This window comes from Lissotriton helveticus, chromosome 3_2, assembly GCF_964261635.1.
Source record: "Lissotriton helveticus chromosome 3_2, aLisHel1.1, whole genome shotgun sequence".
Classification (NCBI taxonomy): domain Eukaryota; kingdom Metazoa; phylum Chordata; class Amphibia; order Caudata; family Salamandridae; genus Lissotriton; species Lissotriton helveticus.
Genome location: NC_136062.1, coordinates 243,578,736 through 243,593,916, shown reverse-complemented (window position 1 = coordinate 243,593,916; position 15,181 = coordinate 243,578,736).

Sequence of the window (15,181 nt, the reverse complement as noted above, 5' to 3'; positions counted from 1 at the left end):
GATCCTCCGAGAAGACCTGACTGAGAAAATAAGAACAAAGATCAACACAATGGTAGAGGAAGCTTTGGCCCACAATTGGATTACGAAAAAGAAAGGGGAATTCTTATGCCAAAAAATCCAAAGACTCCCTACCTGTACACATTGCCAAAGATCCACAAAAGTCTACACAACCCACCAGGACGCCCCATAGTCTCAGGGATCGGATCAATTCTGGAACCTGTCTCCAAATTCGCAGACGCATTCTTAAGACCAATGGTCCAACGGACATCTACATACCTAAAGGACACAAAAGATGTGTTGAACCTACTTGAAGACCAGACTTTTGATCCCAACACCCAGCTTCTAATTAGCTGTGATGTGGAAAGTCTCTACACGAGTCTACCACACCAAGAAACCCTTACAATCATTGAGGATGTCTTCTTCGAGGAGGAATGGGACTACCAGACTCCACGCAACGTAATTATGGAGTGTTGTTCATTGGCGTTGAAAGAAAACTTCTTTGAGTATGAGGGCACCATATACCTCCAGAAGCACGGGACCAGCATGGGGAGCACTTTTGCTCCCAGCATAGCTGGTCTCTATGTACACCATCTAGAGGTCACCAGGATACTGAACCAAAGAAACCCTTTCAGGAATAACATCAAAACCTGGAAGAGGTACATTGATGATATCCTGATCATCTGGGATGGAGATGAAAGGACCTCCAAACAGTTCTTAACATGGCTGAACTTACAGGACGATTTTCTTAAGTTCACAAGTACTACCTCGAACAGTAATCTAGTTTTCCTGGATTTAAACATCTTTCCAAAAGATGGTAGGCTGATGACTACCACACACTTTAAGAGCACCTCAAAAAACTGTCTGCTAATGTACCAGAGTTTCCACCCGAAACATTTGCGGGACAACTTGCCCTATGGTCAGTTCCTCCGACTCCGAAGGTACTGTACAGAGATCAGCAATTTCAAACTCCAATCTAAAGACCTACGGAAGAAGCTGGAAACACGCCAATACCCTAAAAAAATCATTGACCAGGCATACAAAAGAGCAAGGAATAACTGCAGAGAAAGCCTTCTCGAGGAGAAAATTCAGAAAGAGGAAGATCGAAGACCAATTTGTGTAATTACATACAACACAAGCTCCAATCAGGTGACACAAATCATCAACAAGAACTGGAGGATCTTGAACAGTGGCAACCTCCAATTACCAAAACCAATCTTCTCACACAAAAAAGCGCAGAGCATAAGAGACATTCTGGTACATACAAGACCAAAAACTGACCGAAACAACTTTGTGAGAAACCTGAACTTCACACAAGGCCACTACCCCTGTGGCAACTGTAAAGTCTGCTGTCTGACCAAGAAAAGTACAAAACTCACCTTCAACGATGGCACCATGTGGGAACAGAGAAGTTTCAGCAATTGCAACAGCTCAAACGTCGTGTATCTCATCAGGTGCCCATGTAACTTGGAATATGTGGGCATGACCAGTCGGGCCATAAAGATAAGGATAGGAGAGCACAAAAGCACCATCAAATGTAAGAAATCCAGCACAAAACTGACCAACCACTTCCTAGAAATCGGCCAAAAAGCTGAGGACATTCCCTGGACAATATATGAATTGGTCGCAAGAGAAGAACACCTCCTAGAAAAAGAACAGAGGTGGGTGTTCCGCATCAAGTCCAACAAAAACGGCCTGAATGATGATATACCTTGGGGCCGATTATGAGGGTCCGTACTACGCCAAACTTGTAAAGTCCCTCCATTCTGCAAATAACCTGCCTAAGAACTTCTTGGAGAACCTGTAAACTATTGACAAACTCCAGCTTGCGTCTGTATGATACCCACTGGAGGAGTATAAACCAGAAATAAACATCTGCCAGTCTAGATATTGAGCAGTACTAATCACAATCTCTGTTCATACAATCCCTCCGAGATTGTGCCCCATCACGACATCAGTCTATGTAGATATTTGAATTTTTGAAATGTAATTACATTCGTAGTATTTTCGGGAAAAGAATATTAAAAATAACCCACAAAGTTAATATGTTCGTTGCACCAGAACAAATGAAATAAAAGTAATCCAAAAGTAAAATTTCCGTTATGTGAACGAACAAAGAAAGGAAATAAAAGAAATATTCCCGAAAAATTGGACTAACCAGGAAGTGTCTCGCGGTAAGCGGCCATTTTGGGTTAGCGCACTAGTGTCTGAAAACGCCAGATGGTGATGACATTGCTAAATGAGCATTCTCTTTAAAAAGATGACAGCTCCGTGACGCTGGTGTTTCCTCGGAGCGGCACGAGGGTAGGATTAAGGCAGTGCACACATGCGGTAATGTAAGTAGGAGACTTTGACCAAAAGTCTGAAAAATCTGGTCTTCTCAAACAACGAGGTAAAAACAGACTTCTGATTAACGTAATTGATGGGAGGGTGCGGCTTTATTTATTCTTTCAGTTGACCGCGTTGAAAACCCTCGGTTTTGCCGGCTCATGAGGCACGCAACTTATACCTGGAAAGTATGTATATCTATGTTTCCTTTGATTCTTTTCCCTCTTGCAATCGCAACTCAAAAAACGAGCAACTCGATCGCAAAAAAACGTTCTCTTCGTATCTCAGGACACTCACCTAACGGGTTCCTTTTTATATGTATTGAGTCACATCTGTGTGTGTTAATGTCGAGATTCTGTGTTTGTCTTCACATTTGACAGGCTCCAAGGAGGGAGCAAACAACCATTGGCAAGAAATCGTTGCATAAAACCTATTGCCTTTTCCAATGCAGCTCAAAGTATATGCGTTGTTAATAGTTACCTCATAAATAATGGTAACTTGGACAAAATGAGGACGCTGTGAACTATGTGCTATATTGATATGTTTATAGTCTTTCTTTTTTCCCTTTTCTCTTACAGAGGCCAGTGTGTCAGTATTTTCAAATATTTTTGGGGGAATTTTTTTTTACTACGCTTCACCTAGGGCCAACTCATGCCCTGAAGCTCAAACTGACAGCTTATTTTTGCTACCAGTTTGTAGGACTCTAGGCTAACAACTTTAGAACTGAGTATCATTCAGTAGGGACCATCAGAGGTCCTGATGAGCAAGCAGTAGGGGACTGCCTGTGAAACATGTCGACCTGGTAGCTAGCTAATAGCTCTACCACACAACCCCTGTTTTAACATTCCCAGCCAGAGAAGCGAATAAACTATATTTTTTCTACTAGCCAGGGAATTCTTAACCTTTTACTCACATAATTAGGTCCCTACAGTTCACTGACATCACCAACACTGCACCAACACATAGCCTTCTGTCACAAAAATAGTGCTCCCACGTAATCCGTAGGTCGTAGCACGCCCCGCCCCGTAGAGGGACGGGAAGACCCCAATGATGAAGCATGACACTAAGGGATTCTTAGTGTGTGAGGGGTATTTTAAAAGCACATAGTGCCCTCGTCTCACCAATCTGAGAGAGAGCCCAACACCGCACTTATAAATTTGCTAAAACCCTAAAAATGAAAAATTACAAATTTATCACCAACACACATTGATAGAATCCTTTTGTTTGAACGGATCTGCAAGGAGGGTGATTCTATCATTTCCTCTGTACTTCCCCTATTGTTTTTGAGGTCAGGATCTATACCCTGGGGACAACTTCCTCATACTACAGCAGATGTGTGGGCCCATAGGCCCATCAACGTCAGACATGCTGCTTTATTATCAGATGCGGGTGGCCTGCAAAAGCAAATTTGAAACATTTCCAGCGCCGTCCCCATAGTTGTCCACACATACTTACAGTGGAAACAGGTCGTAAACTGATCACACAACTTTATACGATCACACAAAGAGATCAGCCGATCATAGTACCGGTGGCTCGTGCGGCAAGGGAGGAGGATCTGGGCGAGAACCTCACAGATGAACAGTGGGCTTTCAGCTGCAGGCAGCTAGAACAGATGACCCCAAATTATCGGCTCAGGCTAATACACTTTACTTACATACACCGATGTGTATAGTACTGCCATGCAACTGCAGCGGATGGGGCTTCGCACAGATGATAACTTCTGGAAATGTGGAGCGCCACAACCAACATTCATACATTTGGCATGGCAATGTGGGCCAATAGCAAACTACTGGTCTAAAATAATGCACAATATTGGTATCATAACGGGATTAACCTTACCCTGTTCGCCCTTGATGGCGCTATTGGGGGTCATCCCTCATATACCACGAAGGTGAGGAAACTGCCAGCTATTTTATTACTGATGGCTAAGAGACAGGTGGCAATGCATTGGGGGGCTGTTCATCCTCCCATGGGTCCGGGAGGTAGCCTACTGTAGGACCCAGTTAGTGGAATATTAGGAGCTAATGCCGATGCGTTCCCGCCCCAGAGACATATGGGAGCCATTTGTGAGTTGGCTGGGCTCTGTAGATATGGTGGAAACTTAGATAAAACCACAGTGTCATAGTGCCAAGCACCATGTGCCATCCTGGTAACCTACAGGCTAAGATGCGTAAGAAAATGACATACATGTTGATTACCCTTTATCCTGTTTACCCGGATGTACTTATGGGCCGAAAGTGTAAAGTATTGATGTACTGTACCATATTCAAAACAAAACGAAACAAGGAAAAACTAACAAGGAAATGCTCATGATAAGTCACAACAGTTGCTACTTCTCTAATGTTATATGACAGATCGACTTGTACCACAATATTGTGTAAGAAAGGCCACTGTTTTGTATTCTTATATGAAAATGCCAATAAAAAAAAATAAAAAATAATAAAGTCTGAACAGCCTATGGCTGGCTTCTCTCTGGAGCGGCACAGTCGACTAAAATATAAAAGACTGAAATGCCGGCCAAGTAATTGCTAGCCGAAGGTTAATTAAATGAAGGGCAACATAGGTAGTACCAAAGCTGCTGATATAGGCCTCAGTTTGTGTACGCTTCCAAGACAAGGTCATTCTATGGACATTAAAACTGAACATAGATCATGTCAGTATAACCGTGAATAAAAAGAATAAGTTATTCTTATCATCAGATGTGAAGCCAAGTTTATCACCAAGGCAGAAATACTTTCCACAATTCTACAACTAGATTTGTTGACTTTGTCTGTGGTTGATTATGAGCTAATGGGTCAGCACAGTGTGAATGTGATTGTCAGCAGGGCCTGATTTGGGCTTGCCCTGTCAATCACAGACTGGCATAGTGGTGCCCAGCACCTGGGCAGTCTGACTTCAAGGCTTATGAGCCTATGTTAAGTCTTTAGGCAGCGGTTCAGCACAAGACTACACTGGCTGTGTGGTGGCTGTCAGAGCGACACATTAGCTGTCAGAGTGAAACACAGACAAGCTCCACTCTGACATCCTCGTCCTCATCGGCTACTGACAACAGAGCTGATGGCTGCCCAGCTACCCATACTCTCACAGGGCAAGGAAGAAGTTCAAGAACATGAAGGACAATAGAATGCAGTGCTGGTACTCAGTAGCTGTGTGCACAGGCCCGTGTGAAGCACCGACTATAGGTAAACCTACTTTTAAAAGTTATTTTCACATTTGTATGTGTGATATTATGTAGCTTATTTGTTGATTTATGTAGCTCTCACACAATCAGGAGGCAGCTTTTAAGCACTGATAATACATAATCACTAACTTCCGAGATCCCTGGATGTTAACTCCATTCATGTCCCATGACATTCTATGTTTCACAACTACATTGTATTTGATATTTTACATGATCACTGATATTAATTTGGTGAGATCCATCTGTACAGTATAGTAACAGTGTGCAAAGTTTTATTAAACAAATCTTTTTATTCTTTAGTGTCTAGTTTATTGAATTGAAGCATGGTTGAAAATGTATATATATATATATATATTAAAGCTCAATCTCTCCCCGGTCCCGGGAAGAAATAAGGACTGCACACTCGGGATCAATTTTCCAAACAGCAACTTTTACTAGCACAGACGCGTTTCGGAAGCTGTGCTTCCTTCTTCAATGTGGTTACAACGTCCCGCGCTTGTAGGCGCCATTTTATTACCCATGAGTACACAATTGAAATTGAGGGTCACAAAGAAAGGACTAGCGTGCGAGCACCATATTGGTAGTACCAATGAACATTTACAATGAGTACTGTTGTATTGTGCACGATTGAAAACCCAAATAGCAAGTCTGTAATAGAACATGCGATTTAAGAAAACAAAGAAAAATAATCAATCTCAAATCACGCCGTGAATCGGCAGTTGTCCTCCCATAGTTTGAATGATGGGTCAGAAACAAAAAATCTTGCCGTGGATCGGCTTTTGGCAACCTTATTCGGTTGCCAAATATTAAAGTTTCCGTGCCCATTATGCAAAAAATATATATCCCCCTCGTAGGTACTCATTAATTCATCATAGGGATAATACTATACATTCTCTTCAGTGTTACCCAAAAAGTTTTTTTGCCTTTATAAAAATCCTTAAATCTACGTACATTTCAGCTGTATGTCCAATTCATTGAAAGAAAAGAAAAGCAAACATAAGCATGAATCATTCATTATACATTACTACAGTGTTTAAGAGACAAAGACCAATTTGCTGATTTACACAAATTCATGCAGATTAACTGCCCAGATGCACCGCCAGTTCCTCCCCACAATTTAATCCGTCCGGATTTTTTGTTTGGTTATCAATTATGTGCCGGGACTCCAATCTTCGTAGCTTTTGTAATTTATCACCTCCCCTGATGTTATCGGGTATGGCATCTATACAAAAATACTGTAGGAGATTCCGGTCACCATTGTGTTTGATGGAGAAATGTCTGGCAACTGGATATGAGAAGTCCCTATTAGCTATGGCCCTCATATGTTCCAGAATGCGCAACTTCACTGGGTTAATAGTGCTCCCTATGTATTTTAGCCCACAGGGGCATTTTAAACAGTAAACCGCGAATGGCGTGCTACATGTTAGAAACTTGTTAATCTTCTTTTGTTTATGCTTTGTGATGTCATACGAATAAACCCTTTTGCTATTGGCACATGCTTTGCACCGTCCACACGGAAAGAAACCTTTAGCATCTTTCAACTGGCCAGACTTTGGTGGAACTGGTGATAAATGGCTATGTACCAACGTATCTCTTAAAGAGCGCGCCCTTTTAAAGGTAATGAGTGGATTCTCAGGTATGTCCCCTCCTATGATATTATCTAATCTTAGGATATGCCAGTGTTTCTTCAGAATCATTCTGAGTTGATGACTATCCTGCGAGTAGGGAGTGATCATCCTGAATTTCTCTTTGTCGCTCTTGGGTTTATGTCTTTTACAAAACAAAGTATTCCTTGGAGGTATCCTAACCCTGTCCAGGGTTTTATTAAGAAGTGTTTTGTTATACCCCCTTGCCTGAAATCTCTCAATGCTCTCAGCAGCGGCTAGCTCAAAATCTTCATTTGTAGAGCAATTGCGTTTCAACCGCAAAAGCTCACCATAGGGTATTGACTGAATGAGTTTGCGGGGATGGTTACTAGACGCGTGAAGCGTACTGTTTCCCGCTGTCGGCTTCCTATATAGGGAAGTTATAACTTTGTTGTTTTTTACTTCAATTTTCAGATCAAGGTATATCGCTGCACTAGTGCTGACCTGACCTGTGAAGATCAAGTTATGAGTGTTGTCATTCAGTATCCCTATATACTGCTGTGCTGACTCCACTGAACCATTCCATATAATACACAAATCGTCTATATAACGATACCATGTGACGATATTTTGGGACCATTCTGCATTTTTAGGTGACCACGCCTCCTGCTCCTCCCACCAGCCCACGAATAAATTCGCGTAGCTGGGGGCGAAGCAGGAACCCATGGCTGTACCCGAGAGCTGTCTGAATAGTGCATCCTGAAACAAAAAGATGTTATTGTTTAAACAAAATGCAATTAGCTCCATCAACATATCGTTATGTAAGGCATATTTCAAGGATTTTTTGCCCAAAAAATAGGCAATTGCCTTCAGTCCTTGTACATGTTCAATGCTCGTATAGAGACTTGTGATGTCAAGCGTTATTATGCAATAACTCAAGTGCCAGTCAATGGATTCAATCTTCTCAATAAAATCTGTGGTGTCACGTATATATGATTTCAGATCTAACACCATTTCAAAGAGAAAGTGATCCAGGAATTTTGAAAGATTTTCCGTAAGGCTGCCCATGGATGAAATAATTGGGCGGCCCGGTGGCTTCTCCATCCTCTTATGTACTTTGGGCAAGTAATAAAAGGTAGGTGTGATTGGATGTAATGTTTTTAAAAAGAGATATTCATCAGTTTCCAACATTTGTTTATCACGCCATTTCTTTAACAGGTCATATAACTCATTGACACTGGATTGATATCTTTGTCTGGTGGTTGGTTCGTAGCAGATTTTGTCTGACAGTTGGCGCATGGCTTCTTCCACATAATCCTTGCGATCCAGTATTACAACGTTCCCACCCTTATCCGAAGGTTTTAGGATAATGGTGGTGTCTGCAGCTAAAGTTTGCAATGCCGCGTGTTGTTCTACACTTAGGTTTCTGTGCCTTATGTTGCTGTTGTTTTTCATGCGCAGTTGCCTTAGATCCTTGATCACTAACTCCGAAAATGTGTCAATCGTGTCCGTTTGTGTTGGCGGCACGAATTTAGATTTTAATTTCAATCCACTATTCGGAGCCTCTTGTTCCACGTCTACCACCCTGAGTCTTTGCGATAAAGTTTCCATTGGGACTGGTGTTGTAATGGCTGCCCCCTCATGTCTTAACTCCTCCAAAAGTTCCAAAGATGTTAAGTCATTGACTTTCAGGAGGTCCGTGTCTTTGAAGCGTGATCGGATTAATTTTGCCTCCTCCGAGGTAGGTTTGGTTTTAAAGTATTTATGTAGACGAAGTCTTCGAACAAACTGAAACAGGTCGATCCTGGTTTGGGTATATTCTAAGCCGTTGTCCGGGCAAAAAGTCAATCCTAATTTTAGGACAGATTCTTCCTCAAGCGTAAGATGTCTGGCAGATAGGTTGATGATGGTAAGGGAATCAGAGATTTCAGCTGACTCTACCATTTCGCTCCTCTTCTGCCCCTTGTCTTGCGAACCGGGGCATCCGCTGTAGCCATTTTTCCCCTTCCTCTTCCTCTTCCGACCACCCCTCCTTGGTTTCCGGCGTCTTCTGGGGGCTTGTTCTTCCCCCCGCGTAACCAATTCATTCTGATTACTTGGAATTCCTGTTGAAAAGGGTTATCATTGGTCTTCTTAGGGTTTTCTCTTGTGTCCTCATCAGATTGTTCATCCCCAGTTACTTCTGACTCAGAAGTTTCAACCTGTACTGATGCAGCAGCACCAACCACTTTGTTTTTACTAATCAAATCCTTCCGTGTTTGGTCATATTTTTTCGAGAACGTCAGGACTCGCCCCATGGCGTAGTCCCTTTCGTCCCTATCAAATTTTTCTTGCTTTCTGGTACGTATTTTAACCTCATATTTCTCCAAGCGTTTTTTCATCTGAGCCCTTAGTTGATCCTGTTGTTCTTTATCCTCATTGGTAGCTAATTCAGTTTCCATTGTCTCAATTTCCTTGAGGACCTTGTCCCTGTCACTCCAAGCAAATTGGACCAAAATCTCTAGCATACCCTCACAGGATTGGGCAATGTGAGCAGCCCATGTATCCAATAATAGAGGATCCGGATTCTCATAGGCAGGAATCGTGAATATCCGCAATCCTCTTGGTACTCGGTTGACCTCTATGTACCCTTGGAGTGATGTACCTTCCCACCATTTCCGCAGCTCACGTTCATATCATTTCTCTAATTTTCCATATTGTATGGCTAAGGGGCTCGAAACAGCAGCAGGTTTCTTTACCGCTGGAGCGGTGACATCAGGATTTTTGTTCTTAAACATCCCCGTTGCCAAGTCACGACGTTGTGAAATGTTAAACATGACTTCGTTTTAAGCTTGGCGGACCCCCGCTTGCGAGTTGTCCTTAAAAGCTGCTGTTAACAGGAATAATTTTCTCTTCCCTCGTCCAAACCAACCACCCGTGTATGAGGGAGCCCAATAGCAGGTTCAATCCATGCAGGTATGGAACGGATAAGTAGCGACTTACCCTGCTTTGATCAAGGGGCGCCAAACGTTTCTTCCGTCCAAAACCGGTTACTAGAACCTCAGGCTATGCATGTCTCCCCAAGCTTCTTCACACGGGTGGCGGCGGTGCTCAGCGACAATTTAAATATTCGCTCTCTGCTCCAAAGGCGCGGCACTACTGGTGGGCGGGTGCGGTCCAAGCGCGTCGGAGCCTCGCGCTTTACAAATTAAAGCTCAATCTCTCCCCGGTCCCGGGAAGAAATAAGGACTGCACACTCGGGATCAATTTTCCAAACAGCAACTTTTACTAGCACAGACGCGTTTCGGAAGCTGTGCTTCCTTCTTCAATGTGGTTACAACGTCCCGCGCTTGTAGGCGCCATTTTATTACCCATGAGTACACAATTGAAATTGAGGGTCACAAAGAAAGGACTAGCGTGCGAGCACCATATTGGTAGTACCAATGAACATTTACAATGAGTACTGTTGTATTGTGCACGATTGAAAACCCAAATAGCAAGTCTGTAATAGAACATGCGATTTAAGAAAACAAAGAAAAATAATCAATCTCAAATCACGCCGTGAATCGGCAGTTGTCCTCCCATAGTTTGAATGATGGGTCAGAAACAAAAAATCACCTAAAAATGCAGAATGGTCCCAAAATATCGTCACATGGTATCGTTATATAGACGATTTGTGTATTATATGGAATGGTTCAGTGGAGTCAGCACAGCAGTATATAGGGATACTGAATGACAACACTCATAACTTGATCTTCACAGGTCAGGTCAGCACTAGTGCAGCGATATACCTTGATCTGAAAATTGAAGTAAAAAACAACAAAGTTATAACTTCCCTATATAGGAAGCCGACAGCGGGAAACAGTACGCTTCACGCGTCTAGTAACCATCCCCGCAAACTCATTCAGTCAATACCCTATGGTGAGCTTTTGCGGTTGAAACGCAATTGCTCTACAAATGAAGATTTTGAGCTAGCCGCTGCTGAGAGCATTGAGAGATTTCAGGCAAGGGGGTATAACAAAACACTTCTTAATAAAACCCTGGACAGGGTTAGGATACCTCCAAGGAATACTTTGTTTTGTAAAAGACATAAACCCAAGAGCGACAAAGAGAAATTCAGGATGATCACTCCCTACTCGCAGGATAGTCATCAACTCAGAATGATTCTGAAGAAACACTGGCATATCCTAAGATTAGATAATATCATAGGAGGGGACATACCTGAGAATCCACTCATTACCTTTAAAAGGGCGCGCTCTTTAAGAGATACGTTGGTACATAGCCATTTATCACCAGTTCCACCAAAGTCTGGCCAGTTGAAAGATGCTAAAGGTTTCTTTCCGTGTGGACGGTGCAAAGCATGTGCCAATAGCAAAAGGGTTTATTCGTATGACATCACAAAGCATAAACAAAAGAAGATTAACAAGTTTCTAACATGTAGCACGCCATTCGCGGTTTACTGTTTAAAATGCCCCTGTGGGCTAAAATACATAGGGAGCACTATTAACCCAGTGAAGTTGCGCATTCTGGAACATATGAGGGCCATAGCTAATAGGGACTTCTCATATCCAGTTGCCAGACATTTCTCCATCAAACACAATGGTGACCGGAATCTCCTACAGTATTTTTGTATAGATGCCATACCCGATAACATCAGGGGAGGTGATAAATTACAAAAGCTACGAAGATTGGAGTCCCGGCACATAATTGATAACCAAACAAAAAATCCGGACGGATTAAATTGTGGGGAGGAACTGGCGGTGCATCTGGGCAGTTAATCTGCATGAATTTGTGTAAATCAGCAAATTGGTCTTTGTCTCTTAAACACTGTAGTAATGTATAATGAATGATTCATGCTTATGTTTGCTTTTCTTTTCTTTCAATGAATTGGACATACAGCTGAAATGTACGTAGATTTAAGGATTTTTATAAAGGCAAAAAAACTTTTTTGGTAACACTGAAGAGAATGTATAGTATTATCCCTATGATGAATTAATGAGTACCTACGAGGGGGATATATATTTTTTGCATAATGGGCACGGAAACTTTAATATTTGGCAACCGAATAAGGTTGCCAAAAGCCGATCCACGGCAAGATTTTTTGTTTCTGACCCATCATTCAAACTATGGGAGGACAACTGCCGATTCACGGCGTGATTTGAGATTGATTATTTTTCTTTGTTTTCTTAAATCGCATGGTCTATTACAGACTTGCTATTTGGGTTTTCAATCGTGCACAATACAACAGTACTCATTGTAAATGTTCATTGGTACTACCAATATGGTGCTCGCACGCTAGTCCTTTCTTTGTGACCCTCAATTTCAATTGTGTACTCATGGGTAATAAAATGGCGCCTACAAGCGCGGGACGTTGTAACCACATTGAAGAAGGAAGCACAGCTTCCGAAACGCGTCTGTGCTAGTAAAAGTTGCTGTTTGGAAAATTGATCCCGAGTGTGCAGTCCTTATTTCTTCCCGGGACCGGGGAGAGATTGAGCTTTAATTTGTAAAGCGCGAGGCTCCGACGCGCTTGGACCGCACCCGCCCACCAGTAGTGCCGCGCCTTTGGAGCAGAGAGCGAATATATATATATATATATATATATATATATATATATATTTTAGTTCCTCACGGGCTGAGGGGTCGCTCCCAGTGTCCCTCCAGACATCTGGTATCCCAGCGTTTCTTGCCCTCTAACTGTTTGCGTTGCTCTGTGCTTGTGCTCACTTTATTGATTGCATTGGCGCTCTGTGGCTGTGCTCGCTCGCTGCCTGTTATCTGATTGCATTGGCGCTCTGTATTTGTGCTTATTTTACTGATTGCATTGGCGCACTGTGCTCATTTTACTGATTGCTTTGGCGCTCTGTGTCTGTACTTCATTCGCTGCCTTTTAATTTCAGTCCGCCTGCTCGTGGTGTCATTGTGTCCGCTTCCCTAGCCTTACCAGCGCGTTTACCTGTAGCGATCCGCTGTGCCTCCCCCCTCCGACTCCATTTTGTTTGTTGTTCTCGTCGTCCTCGTGTGCCCGCCCCGCCTCCCAGCTGAGACGCCCTCGCCCCTCCCCTTCCACCATCCATATATGACAGCTGTTCCCGCGCGCAGCGATCACGCGCAGCGACCGCGCCCAATCCGCGCCGAAGGTGCGCCAAAGGTAAGCCCGTCTACGCCCGTCCGCGCCTGGACCGCGCCCAGCGCCAGACCCCCTGCCCCTCGCGCTGGCCAGCCCCCCCGCATTACCTACGATACCGCCACCCTCCTAACCCTTAACCCCGGTCGCGCCCCCAACTGCGTCCAAGCCGCTCCTGGACGCACCCATGGACCGTTCTCCTGCCTCTCCTGCAAATTTAGCGGCACCAACAACATCTCCGCTACGACCACACCACAGATTCCCGACCCCAACCACCTACAATGCATCCTGCTCAACACCCGCTCGGTCCACAGACACGCCATCGACCTATGGAACCTACTAGACACCATCTCTCCAGACATCGCCATCCTAACGGAAACATGGATGAACGCCTCCTCCGCCCCTGACATCGCCATCGCTATCCCTGATGACTATAAGATCACACGCAAGGACCGCACCGACCATACAGGAGGAGGAATCGCTATCGTCCATAAGAAATCCATCCGCATCTCTACCAGCTCCGACGCCAACCTCGCTAACTCCGAACACCTCCACTTCCAGATCCACATCGACCCCAAGACAACTCTCAGAGGCACTCTCCTCTACAGACCACCAGGACCCCGCGCAAAATTCAGTGAAGACATCACGGACTTCATCACCCCTCACGCGCTCCCCTCCAAAGACTACATCCTTCTGGGAGACCTCAACTTCCACCTTGAAAAGATCAACGACCGCAACACCGCCACCCTCTTAGACAACCTCGCCAACCTCGGACTTAAACAACTGGTCACTTCCCCCACCCACATCGCAGGTCACACACTCGACCCCATTTTCACCTCCAGCAACCATGTCTCCTTCAGCCACACTACTGATCTCATCTGGACTGACCACAGCTGCGTTCACTTCACCTACAACAAGCCGAAACCCATCATCCACCTCCAACCAACTCTGCAAAGAAACTGGAACAAAATCACCACGGATCAGATCTCCACATCGCTCCTTCAAACCTCCCCAGCCCTCTCTTCTAACGCCAACGAAGCCGCCTCCAACCTCACCCTTTGGCTATCCAACACCGCCAACACCTTAGCACCACTGAAAAAACGTCAACACAAACTTGGCAACAAGAAGGCCTCATGGTTCAACGATGATCTCAAGAAGTCCAAGAAACTCTGCCGCTCCCTTGAAAAGGCCTGGAAAAAAGACCCATCCACCAGCAACAAGGACGCCTTCAAAAGCGCCACCCGTACACACCACCAACTGATCCGAAAAGCCAAGAAAACAGCATTCAAGGATCGACTCGACAACAACGCCCACAACAGCAAGGAACTCTTCAACATCGTCAAGGAATTTTCCAACCCCTCGGCCAACTCCAACGACATCACCCCCTCTCAAACCCTCTGCGACTCCCTAGCCTCTTTTTTCCACAACAAGATTGCTGACATCCACAACAGCTTTGACAACCAACCCGGAAGCCAACCCACCCTACCATCTGCTGACCATCTTCCCCCCGTAAACACCCTTAACGCCTGGAACCCAATCTCCACGGAGGACACCATCCGCCTGATGAACTCCATCCACTCAGGATCCCCCACAGACCCATGCCCTCACCACATCTTCAACAAAGCAGACTCTGTCATAGCTCCGCACCTCCGAGACGTCATCAACTGCTCCCTCAACTCCGCCACCTTCCCGGAAGACTGGAAACACGCTGAACTCACCGCCCTTCTGAAAAAACCAACAGCAGACCCCACCGAACTCAAAAACTACCGCCCCATCTCGCTTCTTCCATTCCCGGCCAAAGTCATCGAAAAAGCCGTCAACAACCAGCTCGCCACCTTCCTCGAAGCCAACAAATCACTCGACCCCTCACAATCTGGCTTCCGAGCCAAACACAGCACTGAGACCGCCCTCATCGCAGCAACAGACGACATTCGAACTCTACTGGACAATGGAGACACAGTCGCCCTCATCCTCCTCGACCTC